Source organism: Colobus angolensis, unplaced genomic scaffold (genome assembly GCF_000951035.1).
Source record: "Colobus angolensis palliatus isolate OR3802 unplaced genomic scaffold, Cang.pa_1.0 Scaffold289, whole genome shotgun sequence".
Lineage (NCBI taxonomy): Eukaryota > Metazoa > Chordata > Mammalia > Primates > Cercopithecidae > Colobus > Colobus angolensis.
Genome location: NW_012116143.1, coordinates 1030537 through 1049584, shown reverse-complemented (window position 1 = coordinate 1049584; position 19048 = coordinate 1030537). Strand labels below are relative to the sequence as shown.

The 19048-nt window shown below is 40.0% G+C and overlaps 1 protein-coding gene and 1 pseudogene across 2 annotated transcripts in view; both read right to left on the bottom strand.

Annotated features, from left to right (window-relative positions):
- Positions 1-19048, bottom strand: part of SLC7A14 (solute carrier family 7, member 14) — a 118898-nt gene that overhangs the window by 87053 nt on the left and 12797 nt on the right. The gene's annotated exons all lie outside the window — the stretch shown is intronic.
- Positions 5473-6343, bottom strand: LOC105516721 (annotated as a pseudogene). The gene has a single exon (XR_001002534.1). The product of XR_001002534.1 is annotated as a 40S ribosomal protein S3a pseudogene (transcript).

Sequence of the window (19048 nt, the reverse complement as noted above, 5' to 3'; positions counted from 1 at the left end):
CGCCCGGCTAATTTTTTGTATTTTTAGTAGAGACGGGGTTTTCAGTAGAGACAGGATTTCACCATGGTCTCCATCTCCTGACCTCAAGATCCGCCTGCCTCTGCCTCCCAAAGTGCTGGGATTACAGGCATGAGCCACCGCGCCCGGCCCACCTTCAGTCTTTTGCATGTGTGTATCTAGTAGACTCAGCACCATTTGTTGAAAATACTGATCTTTTCCCTATTGAATTGTCTTGGTGTCAAGACAATTTGGTGTCTTAGTGTCAAGACAATTCAACAGGAAAAATAAGAGTCTAGAAATACACTCTTACATTCATAAATTTAATAAAATTGAAAATAAAATAAAATTAAGAGTCCAGAAATACACCCTCACATTGTTGGGCATTGAGATCAGTTGCCCAAGAATGTAAGGATGTATTTGTGGACTCTCAATTTTATTCCGTTGATCTATATATCAATCTTTATAGCACATATAAAGTTTATACATAGTACTTTATGTTTATATGCAAAATGGAATTATGTTCTGGGCTGCTGAGATCATTATTAACAGGTTTTTGACCTGTATGATTGTCTGGTGGTATATTTGAAAGTGAATTCTTCCTCATATGTGACTGTGCTGCTCATTGCAGTACATCTAACATTGTTAGCCTCTGACAACTAAATGACACTGTGTCCCCCAACTGTTTTGATAGTGAAGACATCTCATACATTTCTAGAACATTGCTTAGGAGGCAATACCACTCCCATTGAGAGCTTCTTTTCTAAAGTTACCTTCTGCATCCTTTTGCCTATTTTCTTCTCTGCCTTTTCTAGCCCATGTCCCATATGGTTAAAATAGGAATCTGTCCAGGTTATTCTTTGCTTGAAAGCTTTCGATGACTCTTTATGGTCTGTAATATGAAGTTCAAACTTCTCAACATGACTTATCAGTTTGATCACCTTCCAAATCCTTTTCCTGCATGCCACCTAGCCTATGGCTGTGAGATTATTGATCTCCACATGCACTGCCCCTCTACCAGGTATACCTACAGCTCTTTGAAAATCACATTCATCTTTTGGAACTAGCTGCATCAGCTCCTATGAAAGCCTTGCTGTTCTTCTCTTCACCTAGATGTGCCCTGCCTTGAGCTCCCCAAAGTGCCTTTTGGGGAGTTTCATTCTGGCATTTATCATTCTGAAATGCAAGAGCTGGATTCTCTTTCTGTCACTGACTGTAAGTGCCCTGTCTTGTTCACCTTGGCATCCCTGGCTCTACCTCAGTCCCAAGCACAGTGCCTAGCATATCATTCAGGTCAGTAAATTTTGGTTGAAAGAGAAAATCTTCAGTATTGCCATATGTTCTTACACTTTAGGAAACTAACTGTTCTAGCTCTCCTGAGACATTGATTAGTCTTGCAGCTTATAAAGATGTATTGCCATTTGTTTATATACTACATATGCCCTTATCTGAGATGGTAGGCAATCTGTATGTGTAATTTTAGGGAGTAAGGGAAAATCCCAGTTCAAAACAGTAACATTGTCATCATCATCATCATCATCGTCATCGTCATCATCATCGTCATCGTCATCGTCATCATTGCAACAATGGAAAGCCTGCCAAATAGCAAGAATTCTTTAATGGGGCAAAACTTTTTTGTCCATAAGGAAAGAGGCAATTTAAAACTCAAATATCCCACGTGAGATGTTCAAGGATGGTGGAAATGTCTGGTGGAGGATGAGCTGAGGCTATGAACAGATGAAGAAGCCCTAGGACCTAAAAGGAGTCATAGTGCAGGGGCCTCTGAAATGAGAACAGGTGGGAGAATAGGATTGTCTGAATTGCAGCTGCTATGTTTAAACAACTTGCTTGCCAACATTGGCACTGGAGTCAACCATAAACACCAATGCTCCCATTGCAGCTCTGGTGCCCCAGCCACTGTTAAAAAAACTCTTTTCTTTTGTTTGCATGATTTGACATTTTAACATTACCTTTTTTCCTCTTTCCAAAATTAATACACATTAATTGGAAAAGTCTTGAGAAACATGGCTAAATAGAACGAAGCAATACCCATTACCATGAATTCCACTGCCTACAGATGGCACTATGAATATATCAGTGTGTATATTTCCAGTAGCTTTGTTTCTCTCCATATTTTTAAGACCTCCTTGGTGTGACTCTGATAGTCAGCTGTTAGGGAAAAGTGCAAATTGCAGAGCTAAAAAAGAAAAAAAAAAATGGGCAAGAGCAAGAAGAGGAGGAAAACAATAAATGTTGAGACATTTGCCAGCTCTTCTTTTCTGTCTGGGAACCATGCTGGGCATGGCTAGGAGTGATTAGAGTATTGATTCTATTACATCTTCCACTGCACAGCCATGATGTCAGTAATGCAATTCAGAATGACCAGAATGAAATTAACCATGAGTCAGATGGCAGCTCCTGGCTTGTTAAGCTAAGGAGAAATAGTTCTTGTAGGAGGTTTATTAATTCACATTTTGTCTTCCATGCCTATGTTTCATTTATTCAGTACAAAGTCCCAGGGGCCATGTTGAAATTGCACTGTAACTGACGTTCAGCATTTCCTTTTCCCAGCTGGGTGGTTTCTCCCTCATCTCCACAAACAGCCAGCACTAGGCCTTTGTGATGTCTCTGACACAGTCCCTTTCTCTCTCTCCACAGCATTCACCTGCTGCAGCCTTCATGAGCCACCAGCTGCCCTGACCACTGCAGTCACAGCCTGATTGGCGTCTGCTTTCAGTCCCTTCCTCCCCATTCTCTGCCCCACGGCAGAGGTTCCTCTGAAAGTCCAACTGTGGCTATTATCCCTTTGCTCAGGAGCATTCAACAACGCCCTGATGCAAAAAGAATGAAGTTTATGTCCTTAGGTTATTTGCCCTCATCTATTTTTCCTTACTTACAGTCCCTTACTTGAAGATGGCGCCAATGGAAAGTAATCTATGAAGAGGTTGCCAAGCACTTTTAAAAAAATATTGCTTGTGGGACGAGCGTAGTGGCTCACACTTGTAATCCCAGCACTTTGGGAAGCTGAGGTGAACCGATCACGAGGTCAGGAGTTTGAGACAAGCCTGGCCAGCGTGGTGAAACCCTGTCTCTACTAAAAATACAAAAAGTTAGCCAGTCATGGTGGTGCGCATCTGTAATCCCAGTTATTTGAGAGGCTGAGGCAGAAGAATTGTTTGAACCTGGGAAGCGGAGGTTGCAGTGAGCCGAGATCGCACCACTGCATTTCAGCCTGGGCGACAGAGCGAGACTTTGTCTCAAAAAAAAAAAAAATTGCTTGTTTGGCTCATTATGAAAGTTATACAGCTCATTGTGGACAATTTGGAAAATACAAGGAGCGTGAAGAAGAAAATAATAATCACCATATTCCACCGCCTAGAATTGGCCACTGTTAACATTTTGGTTGAAAATGGTCTGAAATTATGTTCAAACTGTATATACAATATTGTATCCTGCTGTTTTCACTTATTATATTAAGAACATTTGTTCAGATGATTAAAATATTCTTATAAAATGTGATCTGAATGGTTGTTCAGTGTTTCACTATATCCAGTCATGCATTACTTAATGATGGAGCTATGCTTGAGAAAGACTTCCTTAGGCAATTTCATCATTGTGCAAGCATCATAGAATGTACTCACACAAACCCACGTGGCACAGCCTACTATACACCTAGGCTACATGGTACTGCCTGTTGCTCCTAGGCTACAGACCTGTACAGCATGTGACTGTACTGAATACTGGAGGCAATGAGAACAGAGTGGTATTTGTGTATCTAAATGTAGAAAAGTTATAGTAAAAATATAGCATTATAATCTCACGGGACCACGGTGTTGTATATGTAGTTTGTTGACTCAAACGTCATTACACAGCACATGACTTTAGTGACATAATTGATATAATTATCTATGTTGGTATTGTTAGACATTTAGTTTTCTATCAAATTTTTGCTATTATAAATAATACTACAATGAACTTGTTTGCATATAAATCTGACAACATCTTTGATGTTTGCTTAGAAGAGATTCCTAGAAGGAGATGGTGCCTTACAACTCTTCTGCTCATTGCTTTCATAATTGGCATAGTTTCTTTATCTCCCCAACTAAATGTGCAAACTGGCACAAAATTCTGCCCATAGTGGGTGTATCACAATGTTGGTTGTGCTAAAGTATGGTTTACCTCCCTGGGCTTTAGTTTCTTCTTTAGTAAAATGAAGATGTTGAATTATATCACCTTTTTGCAAAGAGATGCTATGTTTTTTGTACTTTCAGACCTTAGCTAACATGTATCTAAGATATGATACTCGTAAATAATTGTGATCACAGCCCATTTCTTATATTGCGAACTCATTTTCTGTGGGGCTTAGAATGGCCTACAGCCTGGATAAGGACTGGGGTCTCGCTGTCCAGAGGCAATATGGCAAAGGGGGAAGTCTTTGGCTTTAGCTTCGGCTTTAATTTCCTCTGTGCAAACTTGGGTAAGTACCTTAGCCTTTCTAAATTTCAGATCTTCTGTAAATACCATTAATCATGTCTACTTTGCGGATTTGGTGGGAGGACTAAATTGGATGATATATGTAGGGCTCCTTGTAATAGTAGGGTTTTAATAGTCACAGCTATTATTGTAAGGTATATCTCAGTAAATCACTTAGGCCTTATGTGGCCTGGATGACAACAAAAATGTTAGATATGCGGGGTTATTCTTTGAGGAGGGCACTAATACATTTTTTCAACATCAGCACAGAGAACATTGAGTTGCTGTAAAAGCCTGTTTTCTGCATGTGTATTTTATTAGCAGAATCTCAACACAGGCCCTATTTAGGCATTCCTCAGAAAATCTAGAGGAACTAGGCATTGATTTTTGCCTACCATAGACAGACATAGACACACTGAAGGAAGCCACTTCATTTTTTTTTTCATGTGAATTATTTCAAGATCTACATTATTCTTACTAATATGTGGCCCACCAGGCTCTGCCCCACTCTCATCACGTTTGTAACAAAAGTAATAATAAATCAATGAATGGAAGTCTCTTTAAAAATGTGGTGCTCATGAGGCTTTTTTGGCCCCTCAAAGAATTCCTTTCTCTTGCACCCATTTCTCAGTCCTAATCAGTCAGAGGGCAGATCAGAGTTCTCAGAGTCAGTTCTTTCCCATGGCTTCCAGGTGGGTTATGAAGCACAGTTCTACTGAGTGTATTCTGTGGTAGCTTCCTGCCTTGTTGATTTATTTATTTTTGGATAAATTGATTGGTCTTCTTATTGGGTATAGGCCATCCAGGACTTTCTAACAGGATGTGTTATGGGGATCCACTGGTAAGGCCATCCTTTGGAATCTGGAGCCCATTTTTTTTTCAGAAACCTCACAGTGATGGGCAGTTCTGTTGCCCAGCTGAGCCTGGTCTCCAGAAAGCAAGGTGGGAAGTTGGAGTTGTCCAATTTTGTTACCTAGAGTCGCTCAATTCCATTCATAAAACTTTTTTTTTTTTTTTCACAAATAGCACTTTTTATTTGACACTAATTGAAGTCTGAACTTTAAACAGATTCTTGGACTGGTGGTTCATATCCATCAGCTCGTTCAACTTTAGTACCTGTCTCGTCCCCAGTGGCTTTTCCAGAACTCCTGCCTTCATCATGAAGCTCCATGAGCTTTCCCAATTCAAACTTGGGCTTCTTCAGCATTTTTACTTTTCTAACGAAGACATCATGGAGAGGATAAATAGATTGGCAAGCCTTTTCTATGTCTTTTCCAGTGCTGTCTGGAATCAACTTATTGACCACTTCTTTCAAGTCATTTGTCTGCACCTCTCGGGTCATGATTTCCATCCTCTTCTTCCGGATTTGGCGGACCTGTTGGTGCTGAGCATAAGAGGTCTTCCGTATCTGATTGTTGCATTTTTTAGTAAAACCAACACAGAACAGACAAAGCAAGTAACCATCAGTAGTCTTGACATCAACATGAGCTTCAATCATTGTCTGCCACTTTTTGACCATGGAACACATTTTGTCACGGGTAAGATCCATGCCATGGAAGTTAGGCAGTTTTTGCCCTGAACATCTTCAGTAATCAGCTTGAATTTTCTAAATGCAACTTCATCATTCTGCAAATCAGCAAGACTCACTTCAAACACACGACCTTTGAGATCATCAGATGCAATTTTGGTTCCTTGGGTCCTGGTGACGAGCATCTTTCCAATATTTCTTATATTGAACATAGCAGGTGCTTTCACATCATACCAATCTTTCTTAGAAAATGGATCAACCACTTTCTTCTTGGCTCCCTTTTTGCCGCCTTTCATAAGGTGCTTGTTCTTGCCAACCACCATGGTGCTGCTCAGACAGCCAAAATGGCCATAAAACTCTTAATAAATACTGATTCTGTGTCAGGTGCTGTGCCAGAGCAGGAGATAGAAGGGAAGATGTTCCTGCCCTCAGGGATCTCATATTCAGTTACTTTTAGCTTATGAAGTGAAAATATCATTGAATTGGAAGATGTGGACTGACCGGAAGGAAGCAGTATGACCTAGTGTGTAAGAGTGGAGACCTGGCATCCAAACCTTGGTTCAAATCCCAGCTCTTTCACTGACCAGCTGTGTGATCTTGTTACTTGAGCTCTCCACATCTTGGTTTCATTTTTTTCCTTTTGTAAAATGGGGATAATAATAGTATCTTCCCCAAAAGTATTATTGTAAGGATTAAAGGAGCTGCTTTTTGGAATGTGCTTGGAAGATGTGGGGTATATAGTAAGCATTTGTAAATAGTGTTTATTATTATTCAGAGGCAAGGACCCTGAATTCTAGTTCTGTTTCCCACTGAATAGTTTAGTGATCTTGAGCAAGACTTATGCCTCCGAATTAAAAGGCAAGGAAAGAGGTAGAAAGGGAGTTACTGTATTTAGGCCAATTGGTCCTGATTATCAAAGGGGAAATTGGGTTACACTACACACTGGGGGCAAAAAGTCTGTCTGAGATACAGAGATTTCCCTAGGACATCCCAGTACTTCCATGTCTTTTGGTTAAAGTCAGTGGAGGCTGGGCACGGTGGCTCATGCTTGTAATCCCAGCACTTTGGGAGGCCGAGGTGGGTGGATCACTTCAGGTCAGGAGTTCAAGACCAGCCTGGCCAACATGGCAAAACCCCATCTCTACTAAAAATGCAAAAATTAGCCAGGTGTGGTGGTGCACACCTGTAATCCCAGCTATTCGGGAGGCTGAGACAGGAGAATCACTTGAACGTGGGAAGAGGAGGTTGCAGTGAGCTGAGATTGTGCCACTGCACTGCAACCTGGGTGACAGACTGAGACTTCCTTTCAAAAAATAAAATAAACAAATAAAGTAAATGGATCACCGCAACAGCCCGTTTCAGGCAGGACTGCTCTGAACCTTGGTATTCTCAGTTTAGAAAATAAAAGGGCAGAGTAGAAGGGGTTAACTACTTAAACTCCCTTTCAAGTGTACACTTCTCAAGTTCAAAATCCCCATTCTACTTCTGACTTGCTGTGCTTTGTACACCAAGGTATCTGGGAAAATAGTCAGTTTTATTTTCAGATTACCATGATAGATGTAAGTAGCTCAGTAGTAAGACTGTGCAGCTGAAATTCAAATACAAAACACACCTACTTCATATGAAAAATGTCAAAAGACAGAGTGAAACAAGATGTTTTTCCAACAGTGTTATTCTGAATGGAGAATTGCAAAGCTGGATTTCAATGACTGGGCTCTTTTGCTCACTACAAATGTAAGATTATAGTTTAAAAATGGCTTGTTTAAGCTTCTTCTTACACCTAAGCAGAAGAGGTGGTCATTCCTTCCTGTTGTAATAATGCTGAGTCCTGATATCAATCGTTTTCCTTGTGTGTGGGCCTGCTTAACTGAAGAAATGTGAGCTGTTGATTTTCATGTGGGTAACCACCTGGCCAAGTGCTGTGTTGGGAGGTTTATGTAGGAATCCAACTGCATGAAAATCTGCTTCACAAAACCTACAATACCAGACAGGGCTTTCCAAACTTTTTCCCCACAAAATTATTACTTAATATGTTCCTGTCAATTGCCGCCAGTATTAAACTGATAGAGGACAAGTTAAACAGCACACTTGTGTTTTCAAAGGGTCGTGTCAACTTTTAGATTTTTTTCAGGGGACAAAATATAAAATGTAATTTTCTTCTGTTTCAGAGAGGTGAATTGTTATTAAGTTAAAATTGATTTCTTAAGTGATTGTCTTCCAAATATCAGAAAAGATATTTCTCTCAATCAGAAGAGCTAATTGATTTCAGAAATATAATGCTACCTGTTTTCCTTAAAGGTATTGTTGCTATATAATAATAATTGACTATCATTATAGAGAAAATTTATTAAGTGGGAGAAAGATCTATAACATCACTTTAACAGTATTAGTTTGAAAATATTTTTATATAAGAGATGCGACAGTCACAATGTGATTTTTTGTTCAGTTTCTTTTTCTCTGGCAAATTTATTTTCACCCTTGAACACTCATTAGTTTGCATTATTCAAGAAAAAGATGTTGATTAATCCATGTTCTAATTAAATGCCATAGTTTTTCTTTTAAAGTTATTAATTCTGATACTTGGATTAAAAAATAACCCAATAGACTCAAGTGACATAATACAGTTTATCTGTCACTCTCTTTTCCTCTCCCTCTTTTTTATCTTTCACTTTCTCTTGAATCTGGGAAGTTACACTGTGGTTGGCTTTAGTAAGTGGGACCCTAGTCTCACACAATGTGTAATTAGCAACTAAATAAAACCAAACACTTTCTGTCCACTGGACTTTCGCAGGAGAGGAGGACTGGATAGACTTTGCCACCTCTCTAGCCTGGTTGTCTTTACCAAATGTTTTTGGAAGGACACAGCATTATTGAATAAAGAAAATACCATAACTCTTTTATTTTTGGTAAATTTTTTCTCATCAATAATTTTCTAAAAAATGAGTGACTTAAAGCATAATCCCAATTAAATTCCCTTTTGAAGCAAACCTTACATTAGCTTTCAGGGGTGGAGAGAAACAGCACAGGAGGTCTATTGCTCAAGTAATTCAATCATTTTAAATTTAAGTTTCTGAAAACCTACCTTCAACAGAAAAATTTCTTTTCTTAAGTTTAGAATTCTGTTAGCAGAGTGGTAAGTGTATTAGTTGTAAATCTTGACATCATAATAAACTGAACTTAAAAGGTAGGGGGAGGAGAGAAAAAAGAAAAAGCCAGAGACCTAGAGAATAATATTCAAAGCATATAATGAACAAAAGATTAGTATAAATAATATGTATTTAAAAATTCCTACAGATTTTTAAGAAAAAAAGCAAACAATATGGCAGAAAATGGGCAATGGTTAGGAGCAAGCAATTCACAGAAAAGGAAGTCCATATGACCAAAAAACACATGAAAAGTCCTCATGAGTCATCAGACAGATACAAATTAAACCCATTTGAAGCTACTTCAGACTTATTATTTAAGCAGCAATTTTAAAGTTTGATAACACTAGGCGCTAGCAAGGATGTGTATAAAAAATAAACATTGCCTCTCTATAGACCCCCTCATAACCTGTACGTAGTGGACCAAGATTTTGTTTCATGGAAAACAACAGTGAGAACAAAATGTGGCCTGGCATTTGCAACTCTTCTCAATAACAGAAGAAAATCCTGAGCATAGTTGGACAGTGTTTTTCATTTCCAATGAAAAATTATCTCCAATTAATCTTTGACTTATTTTAATTCAGCCTATGAATTGCATTGCTGTGGTCACATATATAACCACTTTCACCACATGTCTGGAACTTACAATAACACATAGCAGAAAAGAAAAGACAGCCCTCCTTCCCCACATTAGTACCCTTTCCGGGGTCTTGTAACTCATTCTTCCCTTCACCCTGATTGGGAGCAACCTGCCTCCACTTCTTCCTTCTGACTCTTTCCTCTCCTCATTCTCTAGTTCTAAACTGGTATGACTACTACTTCTGATAATGCATTTTGTGGCCTGAAGTCCCTTCACAGTCTAGGCTCCACCTAGAGTTGTCAGCCCCCTGAGGACATGGCTCATGTTTCAGTCTTTTTCAGGGTTCTATATTGAACCTAGCAAGCTTCTTGCAACAAGTATTTTTTAATTGATCCACAGACTCCTCAGTCTGGGTAATTGCTGTGTGTGTATCTTCTTATGAAATATATGTGCAGTTTTCCACTTAAACTGCTTTGGTTAGTGGTGCCTTAAGCCTCAGGTCTATTGGGGTGTCATGAAGAGAGTACTGGATTAATAGTCACAAGTCCAGGGCTTAGACTAATCTGTCGTGGATAAATTGTGTGTCTTTAGACATATCATTCTACCTTTTGGAGCCTCAGTTTCTTTGTCTACAAAATGAGGCTAGAATATCTGCTCTGCTTACCCCACAGGGTTATGACAAGGATTAAATGAAAAATGCTACATAGAAAAGTGGTAAAAACTTTAAAAGCCTACCCATGGGGTATTGTTGATCATGTGTTGTTTGTAGAACAGGACATGGCCGCTGAGTAAACAGACAATCCACAGAGTGGGAGAAAATCTTCACAATCTATACATCTGGCAAAGGACTAATATCCAGAATCTACAACAAACTCAAACAAATTAGCAAGAAAAAAACAAACTATCCCTTCAAAAAGTGGACTAAGGACATGAATAGAAAATTCTCAAAAAAAGATATACAAATGGCCAACAGACATATGATAAAATACTCGACATCACTAATGATCAGGGAAATGCAAGTAAAACCACAATGTGATACCACCTCACTCCTGCAAGAATGGCCATAATCAAAAAATAAAAATATAATAGAAGTTGGCATGGATGTGGTGAAAAGGAAACACTTTTACACTGCTGGTAGAAATGTAAACTAGTACAGCCACCATGGAAAACAGTGTGGAGATTCCTTAAAAAACTAAAAGTAGATCTACCGTTTGATCCAGCAATCCACTACTGGGTATCTACCCAGAGGAAGAAAAGTCATTACAGGAAACAGATACTTGCACACGCATATCTAGAGCAGCACAATTCGCCAATTGCAGAAATGTGGAACCAGCCCAAATACCCATCAATCAACAAGTAGATAAAGAAACTGTGGTATATATATACAATGGAATACTACTTAACCATAAAGAAGAATGAATTCATGGCATTCGCAGCAAACTGGATGGGATTGGAGACTATTATTCTAAGTGAAGTAACTCAGGAATGGAAAATGAAACATCATATGTTCTCACTCGTAAGTGGGACCTAAGCTATGGGGATGCAAAGGCATAAAAATGATTCCATAGACTTTGGGGACTCAGTGGGGGGGTGGGACAGGGGTGAGGAGTAAAAGACTACAAATTGGGTTCAGTGTATTTTGCTTGGGTGATGGGTGCAACAAAATCTCATAAATCACCACTAAAGAACTTACTCATGTACTCATACCACCTGTTCCCCCAAAACCTATGGAAATAAAAAATTTAAAAAATATAAATCAGGATAGTAAACCACAGAGGCAGCAATGAGATTTCCCAATGCTTCTGCCATTGTTTAGCTGCAGTCTTGCTACAAGAAATATTATTATTATTATTATTCCTTTTTTTCTTTTTTTGAGACAGAGCCTTTTTCTGTCACTCAGGCTGGAGCTCAGTGGCACGATCTCAGCTTACAGTGACCTCTGCCTCCTGGGTTTAAGCAAGTGTCATGAGTCAGCTTCCTGAGTAGCTGGTATTACAGGCGCACACCACCACACCTGGCTAAGTTTTGTATTTTTAGTACAGATGGGGTTTTGCCATGTTGGCCAGGCTGGTCTCAAACTTCTGGCCTCAAGTCAACTGACCGCCTGGTCTTCCCAAAGTGCTGGGATTACAGGTGTGCACCACTGTGCTTGGCCAAGAAATATTATTCACTTGTAAAACTCCCATTAATGGTTAATGTGCTGACCAAAGGAACCCTATTGATATTCTAGATGGTTTAGATGAAGCTTCTTTTTGGTCGTTTAACTTGAATAATTGCATCTCATTCTCTATTCTATTAACACCCTTCCATTTAAAAAAAAAGTCAATATAACATTTGCCACCATGATGCCTTTCTAGGCACACATCTGCTCTCTCGTATCTCGCCTTCACCTTCCTCTCCCTCTCTTACTGGTGTGCACCCCGCCCATTTGCAAAGATTTATATTGCTGGGCCTCCTGCTGCAAGAAAGATGCACTCACATCAGTTCAACAAACACTGTTTTTGTTTTTGTTTTTGTTTTGAGATGGAGTCTTGTTCTGTCACCCAGGCTGGAGTGCAATGGTGCAATCTCGGCTCACTGCAACTTCTGCCTCCTAGGTTCAAGCAATTCTTGTGCCTGAGCCTCCCAAGTAGCTGGGATTACAGGCACCCGCCACCATGCCCGCTAATTTTTGTGTTTTTCAGTAGAGATGGGGTTTCACCATGTTGGTCAGCCTGGTCTCGAACTCCTGATCTCAGGTGATCCACCCACCTCAGCCTCCCAAAGTGCTGGGATTACAGGCGTGAGCCACCGCTCCCGGTCCAACAAACACTGGTCTTAAAGGTTGTGTGTAAAGCAAATTTTTGCAAACACAGTATCCAGTTTTCACATTAAATAATACATGCACCCTCTTCGGTTTTCATCTGCATTTGGTTAGCTTTGATTCATAGTACATTAGATTTAGTATTTATCTCTCCACCACATTCAGCCTTTGATGAGCTGTGGACACACTACTGATAGGGATCCTGGTGATTTCTTTTATTAAATAATGAATCCTTTTCAGTAAATAATTCCATCCTTACTACTATGTTCTAGTGATGGATTTTCATATAAGAGCTATGTGTGGGTGTGTAATATTTATCTTTTCTCCCCATTTCACTTTTGAGTCACTACCCCTTTAAATCCATGTGTGACAAGTATGGAGCACAGATCCTCTCTCCAGTGTCGTCAGAGTGTCATGGAGTGGCGGAGTAATAAGCAGCAGTGAATGTTACTTAAGCCAGCCCTGACCAGTGGGGAATTGCAGTCATAGAAATTATAGGTTCTCACTGGAGAACAGAAAATAATTCTGAATCATTTCCAGAGGCTCTGCAGAGGCACTTCCTGTTTTTAGAGATCTGTTGTGCTGAGGTTAGATTGTAGCTGCTGGTCTCTTGCTCCCTGAGGAGGAATGCAGGGACTAGAACACACACTCTCCAGTTCTAGAGCTGGAAGAAATAATTGGATCTGACACTCTCATTTCATAGACAAAGAAACTGAAACCCAAAAGATGTGCCCAGGGTCATGCTGCTAGTTAGAGGCAGTAGTCCCAGGACACAGGGGTCTCTCTCCAGTTCACTGACTTTGGTTTTATTTCATGAAGTTTATGTTTTAGCAGTTTATCCTTTTGCAGAGGCAAGGTAGCTTTCTACAAAGCCTCTAGTCTCTGAAGCCAGACAAATCTGTGTTACAGTCCTTGCCCTACATGTTACAAGTGTATGTTCTTTCTAAGCACTGATTTCTTCATCTAAAAAATGAGGATAATGTCCACCTTGTAGGATTGTTGCCAAAATTTGTGCTAATGTATATGAAATGCCTGGTGCATACTAACTAAAACGCAAAGTGTTGTCAGTACTCTAGGTGATGGGGGTGGACCAACTGCTATCTCTAATTTTAATGTAACTTGCACTTTCTATAGCACTTATTTGGCAACTAAGTCTTTCCTGTCTTTCCTGCTTTGGGCTTTATGTGGATTCAGGCCCTGTAGGCCTATTTTGAGAAGTGAGTGGGTTTTTGTTTTGTTTTGTTTTGTTTTAGGACTTCTAGAAATTCAATAATCTGGTTCTTGCTATGGAAACCTTGATTGTTAGAAGGAAATCTCTAGTCTCTTTAGGCTCTGAAGACCAGGATAAATAGATTCTGTGTTGTGCCCTTACTATTTCAAGGCAACTTCAGTTGTTTCACAAGAAAGAGAATCAAGTTGGCATAGGAGGTGAGACCTACAAGCAGTAAGTAGAAATCCCTGGCCTGCCAGGGGTGGGGTAGAGTAGGGTAGCATGGTAGAAGAGACCCTACCTGGGCTCTTCGCTAACTGAGATGAACAATGCAAGGAGGTGATGGTTAACTGCAGTGGTAGCTAAGGGAACTAGAAAATAAGTGACTAGTCAGGGTCTAGTCCTCTCCTTGGGAGTGGGGCTGCCATGGTTCTGCTGAGCTGCTGGATTTGAGCAGGCTACAGTTAAATAGAGGCAGTTGCAGATAAAAGGCTGGGGGCTGCATGTGTTCATGTGCATGTGTCCATGGTGGCTATTTTCAAGTTAAGCTAGAACAAGAGTTGTGCAAATTGTCTCCCTCTTTGATACTTTTCCTAGGAACAGGGAGTGACAACAGCTACCTTGATGGGTCTATAGACAGTGAGGAGCAGAGCTGTCTAAACATCCAGAACCCTGCAGCTTGGTGAAGAAAGGAGTGGAAAAAAAAGTCAGAGGGAGGCTGAGGTTGGCTTCCTCTTCTTGCTGGTGTAGGGTTGAGGGTCACCAGCAGAACAGTGTGGGAAAGAGCTGGCTAGCTGGGCCTTGGTTCCTCCTTGTCCTGTGGATAAACAGATGATCTCAGCTTCTTGTCCTATTGAATGACCCCTTCCCTGCTATTACTAGAAAATGAAGAAACAAGTGGAAAAGGGGAAAAATACTGCACCAGAAGAGTAATGGAAAAAAGCAAGAAATGAAAGTATAAAAGTAAAGTGAGGAAAGTTGCCCTTAGGAGCTTTGGCATTTTGTGGAGTGGTTCATACTGGAATTGGATTGAATTGAATACGATTCATGTAATGCATCTTTAAATTAATAATATGCTGCTGATATTATAAATTTTCCATCCTGAAGGAGCCATGGCAATCATCTGTGGTTGCCCTTCTGTTTTACAGAAGAGGAATTACAGGCCCAGAGAAGCAAAGGGACCTGTGTGAGGTGAGGCTAACACAGTGAGGGAGGGCTTGTGCTGAAACCACCGCCCAGCTCCATCCCTCTGGGTGCTTGCTTCCTCGACATGGTTTTGGTTCCAAGCATGCAAAGCTCATCTGGTTTTTCTTCCTCTCTGTACCTCTGCTCATTTCTGCCAACCCTTTTACCGTAAGTGAAGGAGTCCTTCCAGCTGAAAATAAAAGGGCGGGGGGCGACTGGAGTCAGGTGAAGAACTAAGAAGAGGAGGAGAGGTCACCTTTCTCCTTAGTGTTTGAAGTTGGAGCTAAGTTCTTCTCAAACAAGATTTCAGTGACATCGTTAAACATTAACCAACAAATAGCAAAAATGGACCCTGATTCTACAGCAAAGAAATGTTCTTTTTCTTGAACAAGTTTCAGTTCAGTCTCCTGACTTGACTTTCTATTTCCAGCTTCTCTCCTCTGTCTCTTGCTTCTCTCCTGCTGCATCCATCCCACTCACTGTTGTCAGAACCTTCCATCATTGTCCTGGTCACAATCACCTTTGGTGGCTCCCACTGCCTGTGGCTTAAAGTCTAATCTCCTTACTTCAGCAGTCAAGGTCTGGGAGAGATGAGTTTCACTCATCCTACAGCCACCGAGCTTGTCATAAAATGCTTCTCTAAAAAAACTGCAAGCAGCGGAGCCCAAAACAAATTCTGGTGAGGATCACCTTATAGTTCAGTAAAAAAAAAAAGAAAAAAAAGAAAAATGAAACAAAACAAACCCCAAAGCCAAGACTTTTGCTTTAACATTTAAAGAAAGGTGAAATAGACCACCCTGAGAGATATGATGCAGTCATGCTACAAGTTACACCTTAAACATTCATTGACAACTGATATTGTCCTACTTTTAAACTTAGAAATTGGCCCTTGCATTCAAGCTGAGATTTCAAGCTGAGATTAAGCTGGTAAATTTATTTTATTTTCTAATGACTGATCTCCTCTTGATTTTTTGGTTTGTTTTTGGTCTTATGCTAGGAAAGGCTTGATGTTCTTTGCCTAAAGAGGGGAAAATCACCTTAAAAGTCCAAATAGTAGGCCAGACACAGTGGCTTATGCCAGCACGTTGGGAGGCCAAGGCAGATGACTGCTTGAGCCTAAGAGTTCAAGATCAGCCTGGGCAACATGGCAAAACCCTGTCTTTACAAAAACAAAAAACAAAAACAAAAACCCACAAAAATTAGCCAGGTGTGGTGGCGCATGCCTATAGTTCCAGCTACGCCGGAGGCTGAGGTGGGAGGATCAGTTGAGCCCCACTAGGTCAAGGTTGCAGTAAGCCATAATTGCAGCACTGTACTTGAGCCTGGGGAACAGAGTGAGGCACTGTCTCAAAAAAAAAAAAAAAAAAAAAAGAGAGAGAGTCCAAACTCGGCCTCTAGGCTTGGTGTGGTTGGGATCCATTAGTTAATGGCTTAATGATGATATCTCTTGTAAGTGATTTCTGAAAATTGGAAACAAATAGAATAATTCAAAACTGAGAAAGAGGCAACTATTTATTTATCTGTACTTCTCACTCCCAAGCCCGGACACTGGTAAAGTCTTTCATTGTGGGGAATGAGATGCATTTTCACTTTGTACTGCTCAGCAGATGCCCCCAGGCCTTCTATCCTAACTTTCCCTAGGATAAAAAGTATCTAAAAATGAATGTAATTTCTTTTCTCTTTTTCCCATGCTTTTTTTCCAACTCCCACCCCCAACAATAGCTTTAGGAGTACAAGTGGTTTTGGTTACATGGATAAATCGTGTAGTGGTGAGGTCTGGGCTTTTAGTGCACCCATCACCCAAATAGTGTGCATTGTACCCAATAGGTAATTTTTTATTCTTCACCACTTCTTTTATTGTTGACTTAATTTTCTTTTTCATTCTCTCACTCAACATTTCCTTAATATACTCCAGTGCATCATCCAGATTAAACTTTAGTACTCTCTAAAACTAAACAAAATGGCCTTTCAAATTACTTGCCTTCCTTTCAAAACCCCCATTCTGTTTTGCTTAATAAATATCCCTTCTGCCATCAGTTCTCCCATTACAGCTTATTAGTCTCTCTGTGCTATGCCTATGCTCTTGCTTTGGGATAATTAAACAATCTGAGCCTTCACTGAAAGAAATGAGTTCCTGGCACATGTAGATACATCTTGAACTTCTAGAATATTAATTTAACTCTAGAGATGTAGTGTGTGTTGCTGACAGTTTAGGGCAAATCTCTCTTTCACAAACCACTCACAGGAGCCTTGAGGATCTAGGCCTTTGTTTTTGTAAGCAGTAAGTTATATTATGTTGGCCATTAGGGCCTGTAATTTTGTTTCCTTGACAGTTACATGAGACAAATTCAAATCACTTCACTGTGAAGAAAACTAAACCAAAACAACAAATCTTGAACATAATCTTCCACATACCTGAGTCAATTGGGACTTCATATTGTTTTTATTTTAGCAACAATATTGTTTTTATTTTAGCACCAATACTCAAGACAGTGGTTCCTATCTTTATTAATGCTTCCTGGTCTGTTTTTCTCCCACTATAGCTTCAGTTTTTAGTGTATTTGTTGAATGATTTAATGAATAACTAAATGAATAAAAAGGTATTATTTCTTTCTTAGATGTAGTGACAGTCCTAGAAAAAGTAAGACTTGGCGTGGCGCTGTGACTCACGCCTGTAATCCCAGCACTTTGGGAGGCTGAAGCGGGTGGATCACGAGGTCATGGGTTCGAGATCAGCCTGGCCAATATGGTGAAACCCCATCTCTACCAAAAACACAAAAAACTAGCTGAGCATGGTGGTGCATGCCTGTAGTCCCAGCAACTCGGGAGGCTGAGGCAGGAGAATCTCTTGAACCCGGGAGGTGGAGGTGGCAGTGAGCTGAGATTGCGCCACTGCACTTCAGCCTGGGCAACAGAGGGAGACTCTGTCACAAAAAAAAAAAAGAAACGAAAGAAAGAAAGGAAGGAAGGAAGGAAAGAAGGAAGAAAGAAAGAAAGAAAGAAAGAAAGAAAGAAAGAAAGAAAGAAAGAAAGAGAGAGAGAGAGAAAAGTAAGACTTATCCAAAGTCCCATACAAAATCTTTGAACTCCTGGGCCTAATTCTCTGCTAAGGCAATGAAGATAGACCTCCAAAGTCACTCTTATTATCCATGCACTTGTATAAGATCCATTAGGATTGATCAGCTTCAGAGAGAATTTTTAAATTGCAGATGGGCTGTATAGATGGTGAGGATTATGGTGTCGGGTGGCATGGTCTTTGAATCTTGACTCTAACCTTCACTGGCTGTGAGAACTTGGGCAAGTCATTCAAATTTTATAATCCTCATCTGTAAAATGAGGATAATAATATCGACTTTATATGATTAAATGAGTAAATGTGATTGCTACTATTATTATAAGTATTATATTATAGCTGTCTAATTATTCTTGACTTTAAGAAGAGCACACAATAAGTTGCTATATTGGAATCATATGTGTAAAGAGATGATATCATAGTACTCAAATGACAAGTTTTCTCTAGATTCTTAATGTGTTGTAATGGGATCAGAATATTTATTTATAACTTTAGGTTGAAATAGACTTGGGGGCAGAAAGGAAGAACAGAGGCTATTCACTAAGACAGTATTGAAACAGGGAATTCTTGTTTCTGTTTTGATAGTTAAATTCTCTACTGGCATATTTCAGTTGTCTATATTAGGAATTTATTTCTGGCACGATAGTCTCTACTCATTCAGATATTTTCTTCCTCTGCATTGTGATGCTGGAATAGAAAGTGTGTCAAAAGTCTTTGTGACTAGGACAGAATCTAAAATGAATCCCAAACTGTCTGTGTGGTTTGTTCCTACTCAGAATCAGGATAACCAGTCAGCTCCAGGTGAAAATAAGAATAGTCAAAATGGTTGTTTGGCCTCTTTTAGAGGTAGAAATGTTGCGTGATTTAAAAAAAAACCTCTTGGGAGTCTATTCCTTCAGCGTTTTGTAGATGAGTCACAGTCGCCACATGACTGTTTTCTGTAGTGAGAGTGACTAACAGATTCAGTTTCAAATGTCAGGGTGCACACATGGAGATTACTGACAAGGATAAACCAGACTCAGGTGCACTCAGAGCAAGGCCAGATCATAGTGCTCT